Source organism: Equus caballus, chromosome 4, assembly GCF_041296265.1.
Source record: "Equus caballus isolate H_3958 breed thoroughbred chromosome 4, TB-T2T, whole genome shotgun sequence".
Taxonomy (NCBI): Eukaryota; Metazoa; Chordata; class Mammalia; order Perissodactyla; family Equidae; genus Equus; species Equus caballus.
This window is the reverse complement of record NC_091687.1, coordinates 46,763,419-46,783,571: the sequence shown is the minus strand read 5'-3', so window position 1 is coordinate 46,783,571 and position 20,153 is coordinate 46,763,419. Positions and strand designations below refer to the sequence as shown.

The 20,153-nt window shown below is 35.8% G+C and overlaps 1 long non-coding RNA gene across 1 annotated transcript; it reads right to left on the bottom strand.

The window, feature by feature from the left end:
- Window positions 1-3,849: 3,849 nt before the first annotated feature.
- LOC138923955 (uncharacterized) lies at window positions 3,850-14,463 on the bottom strand. Its single transcript, XR_011438333.1, has 4 exons — window positions 14,078-14,463; window positions 10,851-10,951; window positions 6,239-6,363; window positions 3,850-4,199 (listed from the first exon to the last, which is right to left on the bottom strand). It is a non-coding gene; the product is annotated as an uncharacterized lncRNA (long non-coding RNA).
- Between the last annotated feature and the right edge of the window lie 5,690 nt (window positions 14,464-20,153).

The window sequence follows — 20,153 nt, the reverse complement described above, 5'->3', positions numbered from 1 at the left end:
CCCCACAAACATGGGGAAGTAAATGTGTGCTTCGTGTTTGCACATTTACTCTCTGGGTCAGCCTAGGAAATGCAAACTGCTCCTGATTGTTTCAGTTGTCTGCGATTTGGTTGGGTCACATTTGTAACTGAAGAGACTGAACGACATCCAGACAGCCCAAGCAGCATCAAATATCCTTCAATAATTGATAAAATGTTCAGCCTCCATACTTTCTTTATTATAGTCATTCAACATTAAACCACTACTGTAAATTCCATCACAGGATCTCTGATTCCCTGTACTATGATTATATCGGAAGCAGTGCTGAGATTCCCCTGTCAAATTTATCTCTGAGTAAGTGCTCCTTTTCTATTTTATTTCAATGGATGACTCCCCAACCACTTAACGCATTTCAATAAAAATATTTATTTTACTATTTAAATAGCAGACTAGCTCTCTGATGTTTCTGGCTGTTCACAATCTGAATAGCATTGAAAACACTATAATGTTATGACTTGTCATTTATAAGCTAACTGTCATTTGTACAACACAGTACTATGACATGATAAAATTGGTTCTTAAAAAAATTGTTAGACACCTGAGAGCAAGCTAATATTGTCTGGAAGAGGGATTGGATTGTTCTCTGGAATGGAGCACATTAAGAGTTAAATGACCAAGAACTACTTGAAAAGAGAATTCCCCAACTCTCTCTGCATTATTGAAGGGGAGGATCAGGTGCACATAAAGAGAGAATTATCAACTAAGAAAAGCCTGCAAATATCAATTTGAATTTTATATATAGACACTGACTAAAAGCAGAGGAAGAAACACTGTGAAATTGTGTGAAACTACAGGTATTCCTATACTTCAGCTACGTCCTCCAGCTTTTAGTTGTGGTTAAGAAGTTTAGGCAAGTATTTGGTTTTGCTTCCTTCCTTCCTGCCAGCCATTGTCCATTCTTCCCTTCCTCCCTCCTTACCTTCCCTGTTCTCTTTTTTCTTTGTTATCGTAATGTTAGAAAAGTCAGTAGCAAAGCTCACGTGTTTTATTTTTCAAGGTAAAATTTGTGTTTTGTACTTAAAATATGTAGAATATATACTTTCCACCTTGATGCCTTCCATCCACTTGTCAAAATACTATTCGCTCTTTTCTAAAAATAGAATTTAGGTTAATTATAGATTTAACACATTTTTATGGGAAAATTAAAACAGAAAACAACACGCCACCTTTTCCAAGAAATCCTCCAGTAATCCCTTGGCCAGAATTAATCTCTTCCTTCTCTGACATGACACTACCCATTTTTGGAACTCTTTGACAATCCTCTTTACATTCCATCCATATTATAATCATGTAAATTTCTATTTACTATTCTAGAATGCAGGCCATGTCTTAGTAGCCATCTATGGCCCACGGTACATAACACATAAATTCTCATTTTAAAAAGAATGCAGAGGCTTTATATATCCCTTAATATGATTCACAATCATGTCTCCAAATTTAGAGATGGATTCCCCTAAAAATCACAGAATAGGAAGCTGAATAAGAAAAACTTGCTTCCAAGTAACTAGATTGTAGTATGAACAAGGTAATAAGAATAATTAACCAAAAAAGAGAAAATGTGCTAATGGTCAATTCAAGCATTTTGAAACAACAGACTTGCCGTCATGCAAAATCTCCAATCTAGGTCTCAGTTTTCACATCGCAGAGCACTTCATTAGAAAGGAGCAATGTTAGTCTGCTCCCAAAATGGAAATCTAAGCAAAAAAAAAATCTTGAAAATAAAAACCAACCCTACAAGCTTGCATTTAAAATTGGAAAGGACTCTTGGGGATAGAAAAAAAAAATGAAAATCTTACAGTGGTGAAGCCTGTGTGGTTCTAATGTATGTTGCAGGTCCAATTAACAGCCAGCATCACCAAGTAAGAACCGAAAAGATAGTCAGCAGTTGCTGATGCTGCTTGGAGAAGAATATTGTCATATATCATAAACAAAGAATAGTCAATATTCTCATGGGCAATGCTAAAAGAATGAGAAAAGAAAGTTGTTTACATTATCATGGTTTAAATACTTGAAGATTTATTGTTGGGAGTCAGCAGAATGGAGTACTTAAAAACATGGGTTTTGAAGTCAAATACACCTTGATGCAAGTCCAGATTCTGCCCATGTAACTTTGGGCAACTTACTTTACCTAAATGTTTTCATCTGTAAAATCGGAATACTAATATATATTTATCAGGAGTGTATGTAAGCTACTTACCACAGAGCCTACATGTATAAACATTAAATAAATGGTCACTATTATTAGGAAAAGTCTGACTTTAACTCCAGAGTGTCAGATAAAAATAGGCTCACGTTGTTACTCCAAAGACAATCCATTGAATATAAGAAAGAATTTTCGATCATGGGTTAATTAAACACTGCACAACACTAAAATGAAAAGTATAACTTGATACTTAAAGTTCACCTCCCACCTCCGTTTCTGTAATTGGCAGTCATCCCAGATTCTCTTGGGTGCATTGAGTTTGCAAAAAACAGTTTCTGTCAATTCTTAATGCTGTCATCCAGAAAATAAAAACAAAAATAAAAAAAGAGTGTTGGTGTCAAACTAAGTCAAAAATCAAAATGCGAAGACTAACTTAAAAAAAAAATCCTTCCTACCATATGAATGATTAATTTTATAAAGAAATGAAAATCTTCTGCCCTGAGCACAAAGAATGTAACCATTACTGTGCTATAAATACCCCAGGCTGAATCGGGGTAGAGAGAAGGAAAAGGACAGTGAAACTCATGACATCTTTAAAAAGCCCTTTTCCTACAGTGTTCTAAATCAAAAACAGATTATTCACCAAAAGCTTTTTGATACCTTGAAGGGTTTCTTGGCTGTTTCTTTGGAAGCTATCATTCACTAGTTCGCACTGATGCAACATTAGCTGTCACTCAGAGATGAACTTAAAATTGCTGCCACATGGATGGAAAATCAGTATCAGGAAGAAAGTGCCTTTGTAAACTCAGAAAACATATTTTCTTTAAAATGGAAAGGCTGACCATGTGATAAATGCTTTTCATATAATGGATAAAACCACTCTCTACTTCAGGAAGCAGGCACAAGCCCTCTGGGCACTGCAGCTCTCAGATTTTTTTCTTCAGATCACATGCAAGATTTAACTTTACTGGGTGCCTTCATAACACCTACATCTTGCATGTCTTTCCTTCATCTCTCTGCTTCCTTTATTCTTCTGTTTCAAGAAAGAGCAATTAAAATAACTTGTAAGTTAGAAAATAAGGCACTAAATAGAGACTAAAGGAGCTAGGAGTTATTTGGCAGACATTAGATGGAGAATTGAAGTTTTTCAAAGAGTAAAGTATTTTACGGTTGATTCAATTTAATTCAACAAATGTTTGTTGAACACTGAACACGCGCATGACTTTGTGTTAGGCATCATAAAAGAATGTGAAGAAGAAACAAACCAGGAAATTGACTTTCAAAGGGGTTTAATGTAGAAGGCAAATATTTTAAAGTACAGAAATGATTTATAGTTTGCAGTTAATTCTTCAGTAGATCTAAAGGAGATTCAGACAGATCACTGAGTGGGGAGGGGGGTATGTTGTCAGAAAGCTGAATGGAGCATCAGCTGTAGCGGTGGACTCAAGAGTCAAGAGGGCAATCTAAGTTGGGAGAATGATCACAGGGAATGCATTCTGAAGATGCTGAGACCTCAAGACTCACTGTAGCATAAGATGAATGAGGAGAAGTGATGGGAAAGATCTAAAGAGGTAGGTTGGCATTAGATCTTAGATTTACTTGTTAAGCTAGGGAATTTGAATTATAAGGAGCCTTTACAATTTTGAAGCAGTGAAATGGCATGATCAGAGGTAGAAAATATTGGCAAGGCCAATGTGAAGATTATTTGCAGAGGGAAACATGAAACAATAACACGGAAGCATGCAGTAGGGATGGAGAGGAAGGAACACATTTGGAAATGGCTTTTGAAGGTATAAGTGACAGAACTTGGTCCTCTACGGAGATTGATTTGAAGATTATTCCAAAATTTTAAGAGTAAATTCCTGTAAGAGAACTAATTTCTAATAAATAATCAGGGAAGAAAGTGACAATAACAGGACCAGCTTTTGGGCAGATTGAGATCGATGACAAGAGGTTTAGTGCTAGTAGCTTGTTCACTCGTTCAGCAAAATTTTGGGAGAGCCTCCTGGGTGCCATCCTCGTATCAGGTGTCGGGTACATGAAAAGGAATGGATATGAAGAAAAATAGTTTAGGTTACTTTATGAAGTTATATCACACAATCCTCCCATTTAGATTGCTGTTAGTTTTCTTGCATATAGTTTAGAATTAATTACACATTGACAGCTTCTGTTTTTACCTAGTCTGGAATTTCAATAATTCTAAAAAATGTTGACTTATGTTTAAAGTTCAAATGTTTATAGGAATGTAAACATTGAGGATAAAAGTTGGAAGTGATTGATTTAGGTTTTCATACCCAATAAAGTGTACAATGAACTTCGGGTATTAAAGAACAGTTGACAACTCTGACAATTATTCTTTTTAAAAATTATATAATAGGAATACATGACTAACATGTTAGATCCTGGATTGCCCTAAACTTAAAATTCTGATGAACTGAAATTAAGAAGAATAACAAATTGAAAAATACAGAGCATTGATATTTGGTAAATGGATTACATTTATATATTTGACTAAACATGGAGCTTTATTTCAGGGCCTTCATTGTGAACTTTCCCAGCATGATTTAATAAAACTGTAGTGTGTGAATATACAAACTAGTGTAAGAGTCATTACTTTCATTAAGAATATTACAGTGAATAAATTAACCCAAAACAATAAAACCTGAGCAGTTGATATATGTAAGTCATTTACATCTTGTAGACTCATTTGGGGTAGGGAAGAATAAATGTGTTATGGTGGAGGTTTCATTAGCTCTTGCATTTCAATTGACTTCGAAAGCACACAATAAGAATACAAAAGCAATAAATATCATCCATAAACAAGAATACCATACAGGGTTGTGGCTTTTTTTTTTAACAAGATGTTCTGTGCCATTACACTTTAATAGTCCTGCTGAATTTTCAATATGAAAAAAGCTAAAGAGGCCTGCCGTGGTGCCATCACTGTATTCTCAGCCATAATTTATCCTGCTTTATTACATCACTCTGCATTCAAAGCTACGTACATGATGATGTCTCATGGGAAATGCCAAAGATGCTGCAGGGTACCTTAAATGTAATGTATTAAGCATCTTTTGACATTCTGTACCTGATACTGAAAAGCTTGGCTTAGGTGATGTAAAATAAATACTCAATGTAAGTCACGTAATAACAGCATGTCATATCCACTGGATTTATAAGCCTGAGGATGTGTTGACAGATACAGATATTTTAAAGGTGTTTTCATTTAGCATCTTCTTAGTATCCCGGTAGATATACACTGAGAGGACCTGCTCACTGTACTCCTGGGGGAAGAATAAAGCCAAAGAGATTTTCTTTGACAGCTGGCCATGTGCTGCTCTATTTACACTACATCTTTGGGGGATAAGATTTCTTTTTAATTCTGTCTAGAACAGTATTATTTTTCAAAAGATTTGTATCTCCTATACCAGAGCAGAATGAAAATTCTAGACTTCAGTGTTGGCAATGGTGAGTTAGACTCTCATTGGTGGTTTAACAAAGAGCTCTAGAGATCAAAGCAGCAAAAACATAATCTGCTTGTAACAAATATTAAGAAAAATTTAAAACGCTTCTTGAATATAGCAGTTATAAGAAAGGGTTTTTGAAGATGTATTTGGCGATGGGTTGAATTAATATGTGGTAAGCCCCGCTGGTCACAGCTGATGGTGCTTCCAGAATAGACACCTTGTGGTAGCCCTTCCAGAATCACGTAACAAAGTACAAGCAGACATTCAGTGCAAGACTTATGAGCAGAACCCTGAAAATCTCTCTGCTCCCTGAAGGGCTTGGACTCCAGATTCAATTCAGGTACTTCAACTTGAAAGATATCTGGGGCCTAAAACAACTTATGCCTGTCTGCCTGTAACACACCCATGCAGCACCTCACCTGGCTTCTCACTTGACAGACTCTCCTCTTCCTTCAGCTCTCAGATTTGCCAATTCCTCAGAGAAGTATATGTTTACCATCCTGCCTAAAGTATCCCCCACTCCCCACTGATTTGCTTCTCTACAGTATGAAAATCTGGAGTCATTAGGTTTACAGGTTTGTTTCCTTACCTACTTGTTGATGACTCTGACACCAGAATGTTATCTCCAAAGAAAGATGAATCGTGTCTGCATTTCATGACTCCATGTCAGCATCTTGCACGGTGCATGGCACATGGTCAGGTTTAATTTATATTCTGGAAGGGAGTAAGCAAAGGAAGATGGAAAAAAGGATAGAAGGAGGAAAGGAGGAAAGGAAAGAGGGTGGGAAGAAGGGAAGGAGAAAGAAAAGGAGGGAAGGGGAGGGAAGAAGAGGGAGGAACAGAGTATGAGGGAAACAAAGAGAAAAGAGCAGCACTCTATGTGGTTTCTAACTCTATTCGCCTGTTTTCTTAGACTTAAACTAACCGGCACTACTGTTTGACTAGGGTTGGATGACTTAACTGCCTTTGGTCTCATTTTTTAAAAATGAAAATAACAACCAGCATTGCTTGATTGTTGCCAACACTAAATGACACAATTGTGAAGCTCTTTGCAAATTGTCAAGTGTAATACATAGAAATTTGTAATCTATAAAGCCCTAAAGAAATGTAAGGTGTTATTATTAGCTGAAGTTACTGATTTCTCCATTAAGCATAACTGTACAACTCTACATAACTGTAGAAAAGTAGTTTCATTCTGGTTTTCGCCCCATCTGTAAGCATACCTGGAAATATGAGGAAATTGAGGATCACTCTTAAATGTATATAGTGCCCTTGTTCAATTAACTGGTTGTTAATATAGTACTTGAGTACAACCTTACCACAGGGCAACATAATGACAACAATAATAACTTACATTTATGAACAATTATTATGAGCCTGAAACAATTTCACTATTCTAAGCTCTTTGTATCTTTTATCTCGTTTAATCTCTTCAAAATCATATGAAATAACAACTATTCTTATCTTTGTTTTACCCTGATTTACAGTGAGTAAACTGAGGCACAGAGAGCTTAAGTAACTTGCTCAAGGACCCCATCCAGTAAGAGACAACAGCTGATTTTCAAGAGGTTGTCTGGCTTCAGTACCACCCCTCTTAAGATGGACTCTAAAGGTCTCTTACACAATCTACATATGATTCTGCAATTATAAGGCCGGAATTCTTCCTGGAAATGAACTTTGAATCTGGAATTGTGTTCAGTCAATAACCCCATAATTGTTCTCTTTTGCATACTCAATAAGAATATAAAACAGTGACAGGAAGACAAAAGAATTGAAAAATGTCCAAAAAGTTTTTAAAGGATTTTCAAAACACTTTTAAAAACTTGGCCTTGGGTTTAGTCCTGAGATTTTTTTCTTACTCTCCGGAAGTCCTCATTTTGTGTTTATTGTTTTGCAAACTGGCTCCCATACATGGAAGGCAAGGAGAGATGGAAGAAAGAAGCCGGCCACTCCAGATTGGTAGGTGGCAGTTTTAATGTGCAAGGCAACTTACAAATGAGGCTTGTCTTAGGTGGCTGCAAGACAAATAAATCTCTATACCTGCCAGCCAAAATCTTACAAGTTTGTATAGAGGCCTCACCTGGAATCCGTCACATATTTAGTCCAGATGGTCTCAACGACACCTTATTCTCTCAAGGGTATGTCATTGCAACAGCTCCTAGTGTGGGAATGGGGGAAATAATGTACCTTCCAAGGAAAAGGGAGGGCATGAGAAGCCTCTGATTACCCAGGTCCAGCTCGCGGGTCGAACAGTGGTCATGTCCTCTCCATGACCTCCTCCAACAGTGTTGTGCTTAGAGATTTTCAAAGAGGAATGAATGGATATCAGAAAACTTAAGTGGTTCCTGCGCACTACACAGGTCTCTATAACTCACCCCACCTCCTCCTACCTACCGAGACCCTCTCTTCTTAATACTAATTGGTGATCCCAGTTACTAAAATGAGTTCTATCCCATTGGTTGTTGGGCTTGGAATAAATTTAAGAATTGCTGATTTAACCAGTTAGGTATTGGTGTGCAGAGGACAGGGAGGGCAGATGGAGAGTGAATTTTGTCCTATGCTGCTAGCACATAAACTGCTCGTTGTTTTCAAGGCTATTACTAGAACTATTGTGCTAACAATGAGATATAATAATAATAATAATGGCTAATATTTTTTAAGTTTTTCTTCTGTGCTTACTAGACACTCTGTTGATTATAGACACAAGACTTCCTAACAGCAAATCTATATAATTTGCAATTCTGTTACCTCCATTTTACACAAGAAATAGTTTCAGAGTTATTTGCTCAAGGTCTCCCAACTATGTGAAGGGTGGATCTGAGATTTAAAGCCAACCTGAACTCAACTCAAAGGTCTTATATCTGCCAGCAATACTGCCTTTCCGTGGAACGAGGAGCACCCTCCACGGCTACCTCGAAACACCTCCCTCACTACTTGAATGTGTGCAAAACACACACTTACACATATGCACACACACATACTTTCTCTCTTCCTCAGAGTTCTGCTTGGCTCATTAGGGACTCATTGGCTCTATAGAACTGGAGAGAAAGTATTCTTGGGCACAACCTATGCTTAGGTTTGGGCTTACACAGGAATGCTCTAAAAAACTACTTTGCTATTTCTGCACTTATATAATGAAATACAGGGCAGGGGGTTTCAGCGAATTTTTTTGTAGCAGAGTCTCATGGTATGTAACATTGTAAAACAAAAAGATATTCCATATTCAAAATGTTCCAGGGTCTAAACTAAAGCCTTCAAGTGCTACAGCTTTCACATGCTTTATTCTCAATTTTTGTTAATGGATATGCCGTTAAAGAATTTCATTAGTGTTCCTACATCCCTGTACAGACCATTGAACATGGTAGCATGACCATCACCTAGTGTACTGAAATCTGCAATATTTCTTTCTTCAGCCTCTCTTATACCATCAATAAAATTTCTCCTGTTATCATTGTGCTAGCTCCAAGAGCTTCTGTATGAACTGGGAAAACAAAGAACTAAACTTGCTATTTTGTATTAAATTAAAACTAATAAGATGTCCAAAGGAGGGCAGCATTGGAAATAGGGTACCATGGTTTAGAAGTGAGAAAAGAACGGTCAGCTTTTTCAGATATTCAGAGCTCTTTTGATAACATAAATGGGATGCTAATGCACATAGTTTTGTGGATTCTTCGTTTCTCATTTGCAATAATTTTCATGAGGAAATACCTCTGCTATATGATCATAACAATCAATGGAAATTTGATTTTAACCTCTCCTCAGTCCTTTAATTAAAAGAGCTATGATTCTTCTCAAGAATTTTATAATAAAGATGCTGCATATTTTAATTATCTTCTGAAATTGAGCTATAATATTCCAATAGTTTAAATACTTTTCCTGGAAAAAAAATCTCCACATTTTATGACTAATTAAAAAAGCAAAGAAACACTTAGCCCCTATAGCATTTTGTATTTTTAAAAACTTTTACAAACATCCAATTAATCCCCATCACACTTTGGCAGCCAGGTATTAATTATTCTCTTATTATAGATGAAGAGCATGGCTTGCAGAAAACATCTGTGATTTCCCCCAGACACCACATCCATAAGACTATCTGGACTGTAACAGAGAAGCTTGGAGAATGTCTGTACCTACTAAGATTCATACAAAATTTTCAAAGGGAAGAACTTTTTAGGATTGTATTTGTTTTGTTTTAGGTATCACCCTGTTTGTCATTGTTTCATTGCCACAACAGAATGATGAAATTAAAATTCTACTGAGTTTAATTCAGAAGTTGTAATAACCTTCAAAGTTCAATTCCGGTGAAAGCTCTAATTAAATTGTGTGATGTTAACGTTTCCCTTGACCCTTGAATAAACTTACTACTACATACAATGCTCTCAGCAATGATAGGAGATTTTTGATGAATTTTATAGACAGGTAAAAGCAAGGCAAGTGCAACTACAATTTTCCAACAGGATTTAGTTTTTTAAGAGAACTAGAATATTTTTGAACTTTAGAAAAATAAAAGCTGCAATTTTAAACTACTATTTATTGAATATGCTATGGGTTAGGCAGAGTGTTCAGCATTTTCACTAATGGATTCTAATCTTTAAGCCTCACAGTGAGGTAGATTCTTCCCTTTATTAGATGGGGAAATGAAACTCAGAAAAGTTAAGTAAACTGCCCATAGTCACACAGACAGATAGTGGCAAGGCCAGAATTCAGATTTCAGTCTGCTAATTTCACTAAGCCCAGGCTCTGAAATCACCGCTGATTAATATCTCTCTGTTTTCTTTGATATTTTAAATCTATATCATAGGACTACAGTACTTTAAACCCTCCAGATTGAATACAATATAACAATAGTAAAAGGAAAGAGTATTTACAGGACGACCCAATGCTAAAAACTATCAGGATAATGACAAATGAATTGATCTTTGCTTCTGTACTCTGTTGATTCATATTTCAGATGGGAGACTGAGTTGTTTTCAACTCCAAGGCTGGAGGAGTGCTCCTCAGGCTCTCTTTTCTCTGTTTTAGCTCTTCTTTGCTCTTTCTTGCAGCTAAGTTTCACGTATCATAGTAGATTCAACTTCTGCCTTCTCTCCTCATCTTCTAACTTCCAGACTGGACCTGGCAACGTGGAGCCACTTGAGGCTGGCTTTATTAAGGAAGCTAATATTTTGCCTGTGGTCATGAGACAAAGCCAAAGTACGAACCCTCTTCCACGGAATGGCCAGGCTTGTTTGGGTTACAGACGTTTACACCAGAGGCCCAACTTTCTAGGTCCAGTTTTATCCAGCACAGCATTTCAGAACACCTGGGACAAAGTGGCAAATGTAAACCTGGGGCTTAATTTGGTTAAGATCAACTCTGCCAATGTGCAGGAGACATTTAAAAACAAGATCAAAGAAACAACTAAAAATTAAGCATGATAAAAGTTCACACTCCAAATTGCTAATCCCTATTCAGATGCCAGAATAGGCACTTAGAGATACATAGAGATGTATAACACAATGTACTTAGACTCAATATTTAGGTGGGAAATGGAAATATAGTCACAGGAAGCCATGCCAAAGGATAGCAAAAAGTAAAGTGTCAATAAAGAGTGAAGGGATCAATAAGCATTCTGTCAGCTGACGGTCGAAAGTGGAGAATAAAACTTCCTAAAGGAGGTGGGGTCTCTGCCCATCCTATGGGAAGATGAGTTTGGCTTGGATGAGTGAGGCTAATGACATGAGCAAGGGTACAACAGTGACACGGGGAAAGCATCTCCTTTTCCTACATATATTTTAAAAACAGCCTTTCCAGTTTCATAAATTTATCCTACTGGTATTTTTATTGGGATCACATTAAATGTATATATTAATTCAGGGTGAATAGACATCTTTAAGGTTTCCTGTCTCTCTCTGCAAGAACATGATATGCTTTCCATTTGTTCAAATATCCTTTCATGAATCTCCATAATGTTTTAAAGTTTTCTTCACCTAGGTCTTGATTGTTCTTTCAGTCCTAGGTAGTTCATCTTTCTGGTGTAATTGTAAAACAAGATTTTCTTTTGTTATATCTTATAGTTTCTTGTTTCACTCTATGAAGTCAATTTGCATGAAGGTAACTGATAGTACTCTGTGCCCACTTTACTAGATTCTCTTTGTTTTTCATAAAAATTCAGTTGATGATCTTGGATTTTCAAGCAAACAGTCATATTATTTGCAGATAATGATCATTTTACATTCTGCTCTCTAATTTCTATGTCTCCTTTTTCTGTCTCTTCAATAATTGCATTAGCTGGTAACTCCAAACAACGTTAAGTAATTATATATAAAGAGAGAGAACATTCATGTCTTTTTCCTTATTTTAAAGGGAAATACGTACATCATAAAAATAATTATATTAAGAAAATGAAGAGACTGACTAGGCTAGAAGGGTAAGATTAGAGGAGAAAAAAAGTTGCATAAGAGTGATTATAAGACTGAAAGAGTAGGTTGAGGTAATTGGACTCTGCCTTGTAAGCACAAGAGTCCATCGAAGGTTTTTTAGTGGAGAAATAAAGTGGGGTGGTAAAGAGTGACTAAATAATATGTAAAGGTGGTGTGAAGTGTGAGTGGAGATGTGAACAAAGAAGTGAGAGGGGTATAGGAGAGGAATAAATATTCTTCTCCTCTTCTAGGTCCTTCTGGCTGGTCTAAGAATTAAATTGACAGGAGACAGAATAACAGGAGAAAGTCAAACAAATTTAATAACATGTATACATGGGATAAATCCAGGAAACCTGAATACTTCACCAAAATGGCCAAAGAAGCAACCACCTTAAACCATCTTCAGCTAAAGACAAAGGAGGGTGTTGGGGGTAGTCATTTTGGACTTCAAAGGGGAAGCAGGGAATTCACATGGAGATGGAAAAGCAAATGTTTGATAGACAGATGTTTGCCATGTCTTCCAAAGACAATGAAACATGGAGAGGACTTTGATCAAATGGGACTTACTGGATGCCTCCCTGTCTACCACACCTAGTTCATATTATACTATAGTTATCTATGGTGACAGCTCCTTCCTGAACCATGCCTTCTATCTTAAATTCTTTTAGGCAATTAGGGGAAAGGTCAAAATTTCTTCCTGATTCTTTATTCTTAAAAATAATCAAACCAAAGAGCCACACTTTGGGGTAGCAAATTCTGCTCCCCTACACGGGGAACTCAGTAAAATTAATCCACAGGTTTTCTTTTTGAAAGTTAAATTTTTAATAGTATGTAAGTGATAAATTATAAACTATAAAATAATAATAATTAGTGGAAACAAGCTATTCAAAAGCATTCAAGAACAATTCATTCTTTCACCCACATCTTTTTTACAGGACATTACCTTAAGTACTGGGGGAATTCAAAGATGTTAAAATATTGGTGCCCCTTTCCCTAGAATTAAAAGCGTAATTGAGTCAACTGAGATCTATCAAGTATATATTAACATATTAAGGATAAGTACCAGAAATGGTACAAAACAAGTGCTCAGAAGAATGAATTGGGTGAGTTGAGCAGGAAGGCTTTATGTTTGAGGTTGAATTTGAAGACACACTTGAAGAAGAGAGAGAGCTTTGACTGAAGATATGGGTTGAGGTATGCTTACGTAGACAGATGTTTATATTAAGACATTACATTCTGGCATAAGCCTAACTGAAGCAAATGGGAAATATCAGACAACAAATAGAGCCATTTGATAGTAGAATTCTTTTTTGTAGAGGAGTGCTGAAAAGGTAAATCAGGGACATGTGATCCAGAAACTTTAATAGCTAAAGAAAGTTTGGGGACTTATTTTTTCAGTATGGAGAGACACAGAAATTTGGCAAGAAGATATATAATTACAGTGTTTTTATTTATTTATTTATTTGTTAACAGGAAGCGAGAAGAATGGAAGATGCCACTGCGCAGGGTACGACTTTAAAATATTGTCTAATCTTTTTGTCTCCAGTCTCTAGCCTGTATCACAGACCTGTAACATCTATTTTTTCTACTTTAGTGCTGTCATGCAAGTTTTGATTTATTTAAATATTGAAAAGAAGGACAATTAGAAGTTCTTACTTTTACATTGTCATGTACTTATATGAAATACTGTCATTATTCAACTGAATTTTAAAATTAATGAGCAGACCCCCTGAAATTTAGCCCCAAGTATCCCCCTTATAGTCTATTTCCATGCAAGTTGTAGTTTCCTTTTTTTAAGATAAAAATCAATATCCTATCACATTTTAATTTCTAAAATTAAACCATGATTTGTATATTCTGCTCGCACATAACACCCTAAGTAGAATTGCCACTGAACAAGAATTCACAATCTTAGACATAACTTGAATACATTTTTTTTAATCAAGGATGAAAAACAGAAAAGCCATTCCCAGAAAGTGTATGGTAGCCATAGCATGACTGTTGCATCCCATAAAAATAGTTCTTACCTTTTCAGTTTCTTTTGTACAAATTAAGAGTAAAGAAGTAGACAGGATTCTGATAACCACCACAGTGAAAGAGTGAAAGTGTTCTCTCTGTATCTCTGATCAGGTAGATTTGGAAGGGCACAGGAGAGGTAAAGTAGAATTCGGCTTCTCATGTCCCCCATATTCTTCTTCTGTCATACTTTCTTCACTAACCCCTGACGCATGAAAATGAAATGCAAAAGGCACCAACCTTATGCTCACTCAGAGTCCCCATACCTGTGGCAAATTGTGCTTCTTTTGGGGCTCTGCTGCATCCCTGTTGTGTGCAGAGCAGCAGGAGTGACAAGTGACCGGGACATGTGTCCCCATAGAGAATAGGAAGAGTTACAAATAGATTTGTTTTCCTCTGTCTCCACTGAGCATAGCCTATTCTCAGTGAAAACCCAAAGTATTAAATGGAAATTTCATTTATGTGTAAGAGAAGCTTTAGATATATATATAAAAAAAAAAAGTGCTCTTCAAAGGCTCCCTTTCTTTGAAATAGACAAAAAGGAAAGGTGAAATTCATCTGAGGACTGTTCAAAGGCATCATAATCTCAGTAAAAGGGGAAAAATGAAAATATGTTCAAAGCCATCTTTGTTTCTTCAGAAATATTTTACAAATGAAATCAAGGAATATTTGCTTAGAGCAATAAAGTCAGACTCACTGGAGAATAAAACTATGCACATGGATGTTTATAGAAAAGTGTTCTTCATTTGAAGTAAATTTACTTTACAGAGCACTAAATTTACAGGATTAAGGTGAATAACTACTAAGTTTCAGGAAGCGGACAGCCAGGAACGCAAGAACTTTCTACCTAAAATACATTATAAAGTGTATTTCAGAAACATCTCAGAAAATGTGACTTTATTTAGTACAATGATGTAATAATTGATGAGTAATATAGAGAAACATGCTCACTTTTAAACCTGAGAGAATCATAGGCCAGAGGAACCAATTGGCTTATCAAAATTTTTAATTCATGTGTGTTTTTTTGGCACTACTGATGCCAGCTTTATGCTGAATCCAAGGGATAACAGAATTTCATCAATTTTTTCAAAAACACAGCTAAACTGATATGAAGGGATTCTTGCATTCTCAAGGAGTATCTTCTCGACTCAATTCATGAAGAAGGAAACTTCCTTACTGAAAGCTAATAATGCTTGGATGGGCTGAGGGGTGTTACAAAGATGTTTGATCACTAGATTTAATGTAGATGAAGTCACACATGTTCTCAGAGTAGAGCATGGAAGTGGCCATACTCTGCTCAAGTTTCCAACATGGGAAAATGATGTCCTGTCTCATCCATTCGAAACAGCTGATGAAGGAGTTCTTCTCAGGCTTGAGTGAGGAAGGGAGACTAGACACAGGCGGCTGCTCTGAATTACGATGCCGCCATCTTTGGCTAAAATAGTTTCTGGCAATTAAATGAAGTGGTATAAGCAGCATTAACTTATGAGAGAAGAACCTGAGTTTGGGATCCTGTTTTGCACTATTTAGCTGAGTAATTCCAAGAATGTTGTAACTTCCTGAAGCCACAGTTTTCTCATCCGTGAAATGAGGACAGTAACATCTATCTCTCAGAGTTCTTTTGAATAGTAATTAGTACTTAGTACTATTCACTAGATAGTAAGAAATTGAACAAAAAGTATGCATGAATACTATGTATATATAGACAGATATACGTAAACACACATATACATATATACATGCGTATATAATATTTATGAACACACACAAATATATTAGCTATCTGGCATTCAGTGTGCTCAAAGGATAAATATTATGTACATGGGCAGAAAACTGCTATAGTGTTAAATATTGTGGGGAATATACAAAAATTTATGAAATACAATACTGCTCCTTCCTTCAAGGAATGTATATCTACATTATTTTTTATTTACTAACTTAATCAAAATAAAAATTCTAGGTACTATTATTACCATCCCTTTTTCATAGATGAGAAGATAAGGCACTGAGTAGTGATATAGAACAGTAGGAGTAGCAGCAGTAGTTTCTGTAGTCCAGTAAACAAGATGTGACGTCATCTAAAGTTGGTGATCACGAACGTAAGAGGTATTACAAGGTAGGAATTGGCCTATCCATAGATGTTTTGAATGAAAAGTTCAAGAAGTGAAAAAAACAAAACGATATTTTTGCACAGGGAATGAGAATTGGGCTTAAGCCTAGTGGATCACAAGCTTCAGAAAGGGCTATTTTAAGATATATCTGTGTTAAGATACAGTGGAATTGGGTGTAAGTATCTTGAAATTGACAGCCAAGCATGTGTAGTTTCATTATTGTTATTTATTGATAACCCTATCGTTTAAGTATTTTTAAAAGTGACATGAGGCAGTTGGCACAAAATCTGACACACACACGAAAAATCAATACAGAAAAGAAGAGGGAACCTGGCATTGTGGAGGCTCATGACGGGGAATTTTCAACTGTTTATATTCTTATAAAAGGAGGAGCAATTTTTGTGTGGGGGTGTGTGGAGGGAAAAGAAAGTTGATTCTGTAGGTGGTATATAGACAGGAATACAGAGTTTTAAGTAATGTTTGAAGGTAATATTTTTAAACATTTTATATTTTGAAAGTGCTTTCACACACATTATCAATAAACTCTCAAATAACATAAAAGATAGAGCAAGACAGTCATTTCTTTCATTGCCAGGTAGGAAAACTAAAGAACTTAGGAATCAAAGAATTTGCTCAGTCACAGACGCAGCAAGTGACAGATGCCAAAATGCAACCCATATACCCTACCTCCTAGTTAATTACTTTTACTCCTCTATATCACACAGGGTCTCAAATGCATGCGTCATTGTCCCCTTTTCCACATCAAGTAATTTTCTAACTTCCAGTATACTTTCTCTGAGGGTACTCTTGTGAAATTATGGAAACAATAATCATAGAATATTTAAGCTTCATGAAAAGTAGAAATGTGCCTTATAAATATTAAATGGTAGGTGACTAGAAGTATAAGATAGTTATGCTCTAAGCTTCTAGCAATGATTAAACATACTTTTTAAGAGCCGCTCTTTTGGGATTCTACTTATTTTTAAATCCACTACTTGGCAGTGCTTGATTCCTCCTACCCATAAAGTCTTTACATTATATTGGCATTAATAAATGTAGGAGATATTATTCTAAAAAATAAAAAAAAAGAGATGGTGTTAATTGGGGACCACAAAAAGAAAAGCGGTAAGAATGAATGTTGTGAGGATATTTTAAATCCAGAAGAAGAAGTGGCTTGGTTGATTGTTGGGAATAGTCTGTCCATAAGGAAGAGTGGTTTGTAATGAGGATGGATGTATCACCTAAGTGTATACGAAATGGCAGCAGCAAGGAAGAAATTGTGATGCATGTAGAGAGGCTTTTCTTTGAACGATGCCTGTTATAAGACTACGTTTGAAGCCAGTAGAAAGCATTCTCCCATGTATTGTTCAATAAGTAAAATGGCATGATGGAAACAAATATCATCAAACGTAAGAGGCTAGAAATTGTGAGCTCTTTGTTTTCCAAACAAAAGAATTTTCCACTGTCCAAATGTCTGACAAGCAGACACTGAATCTTTTGCTCAACTGAGAATTCGTTTCAGTTTCATAATCAAGATGAATTGATGCAGGATAAGAAAATTATTTTGTAGGAGGATGAAAAGACATTTATGGGGCTGGGTATATTAATAACTATTGATTTTAGCTCATATTTTATCGAAACCAATTGAGGCAGATAAAACAATAAATGTAAGAAAAGTGTGATTTCCAGCTATCTGCTGGAAGTGTATAAATAATTGTGTATATTTATTTGTTTTTACTTTCTAGAAATTTCAAAGAAAATGCACATATAAGTATATAGGCAACATTTATTTCGAAATGAATATTGCACTTAATACTTTGCACAGAGAAAAAAATTACAGGAGATACAAATATTTTTGTCTGTCATGCTATTACAGAAGGATAAGAAATTCTATTTCATTTCCAAATAACAATAATACCACTTTATGGTTAAATGGCACATTTTGTCTGAGAGCTCAAAAGGTCAACGCCATGTAAGGTATAACAGGATTTTATCATTAAAATTAATAACATTTCTGGTGGTGAAATTTCAAAAGTGATAAATAGCATCTGATTTTTGCTGTGTTGGCACAATACAGGTATTGAGAAAAATTTAGAAATCTGTGGCTTTGTATTTGCCGATCCATAAATAGATAAAGAGAACCATCTGGAGACTTCCTTCAATTTTACATGAATTTTTCATGGGTCAAGTTTCAAACCTAAAGGTGAAAAATATGACAAATATAAAAGGTTCATCTTCAACTTAAAGTACTCATTTAAGACCATTTAAAGTCTTTGATTGGATTTGGAAATCTGTGAGATGGTACCCAGTACATTTCCAGAAATATAAAAGACAAAAATATTTATCGCAATGCAATCTGAAATTCTGACGTATTTCATCTCTCACAACATATTTCATACATATTTCAATATATTCTCAATATATTGGTAAAGAACAATCAACTCAAAATTATACTTTGGTTCCAGCCAGTGGGTTATCTGTGATCATTAGCCTCCTGATTATTTTATCCATTCTTATCCTCCAGAAAGAGACTTCATGATATATTGTGAGCAAAGAAGATGGAAGACAAACGATAATAAGTTCTATGTGCTTCCTGTAGAGATCACTTCCCAGTGATAGCACTGCACTAGTTACACTATAATTTTAGATGACATTTTAAAATCTATAAACATATTCAAAAGGTATTTTGTATGATAACCAACTCTCAGAATTTCGGAGGAAGAATGGACCTTAGGAATCATCTGATCCTCTCCTTAATTTTACAGCTAAGGAAAGTGGAGCACAGAGAAATTAAAGTGACTTTGTCTCAGGCTCTGCAGTCAGTATAACTCACGAGTAGAACTAGTTTAAAAGTCTAGAGCTACAGAGTCACTTGACTTACATTATTCTCAACCATTGATTTAAGAGTAAGTTAAGACTTGAATTTGCCTATTTGTGTATACTAAAAAGACGTAAGTATCAGAGAGCAATGAAATTTTCAGCATAGAATTGTTAGTTTCAATAATTTCTTTGATGATTGATTTAATTAATTTAATTAGTACTACACTGCAACTAAAGTCACAGTGACCTGAATAAAATGTGACTGAACTCCAGGGAGTAATCTGTACCCATTCATTCATTCAATTACTATGTAGTAAGTTCCTAAGTGCTAGGTGCTGTTCTAGACATTTAGAGTACAGGGGCAAACAAAAATAAACCAATTTTTATGTAATTAAAAAAATTTTAGGGAAACATGGCACAAAATAAATATGTTTGTTGGTGATAAGAGCTTTGGGGGAAAAAATAAGACTATGTAAGGAAGCCTAAGGCAGGATGGGGGTTCATTTAATAGGGTATTCAGAAAAGCCCACATTTAGAAGCTAAAATTTGATTGGTGAGTGATGGAGCCAAGAGGAAAAACATTACTGGCAGCAGGAATAACAAGTGCTAAGATGCTTAGCAGGGAGAATGCCTTGTGTATTCAAGAAACAGTGAAAGATTGAGAGCAGTGGAATATGAGAGGGGGTTACTAATAGAAATCAGAGCAGGAAGGTAAGGGACTGGGGAAGATTGTTAGGGTTCTGAGGCCATAGATGTCTTGAACTTTTAGATTTAGAGCCCTCCAAGAGCTTTAAGTAGAGAAATGATCTGATCTTTCTTACATTTTAGCAAGATCACTCTGGTTATTGTGTTGAAGATAGACTTTAGCTGAGTGAGAGTGGAAGCAGGGAGACCAATAGGAGGCTATTGAAACACAGCACACAAGAGATGATGTTGGCATGCACGATATTGCCCCAAAACTCAGTACTGTGGGAAATCCATTTCGTACACTATAACTGTCAGCCAGGAAACAAAAGGATCACTCCAATGGGGTAATTTGAGGAGATTTTAATAAAGAGATTAGTTCCAAAGGTTTAAAGACATTATCAATAGATACTGTAATACATTGAGGCTAGTAATAACAAGAAAAAAAGTACTACTTTCTAGGTCTAAAAGG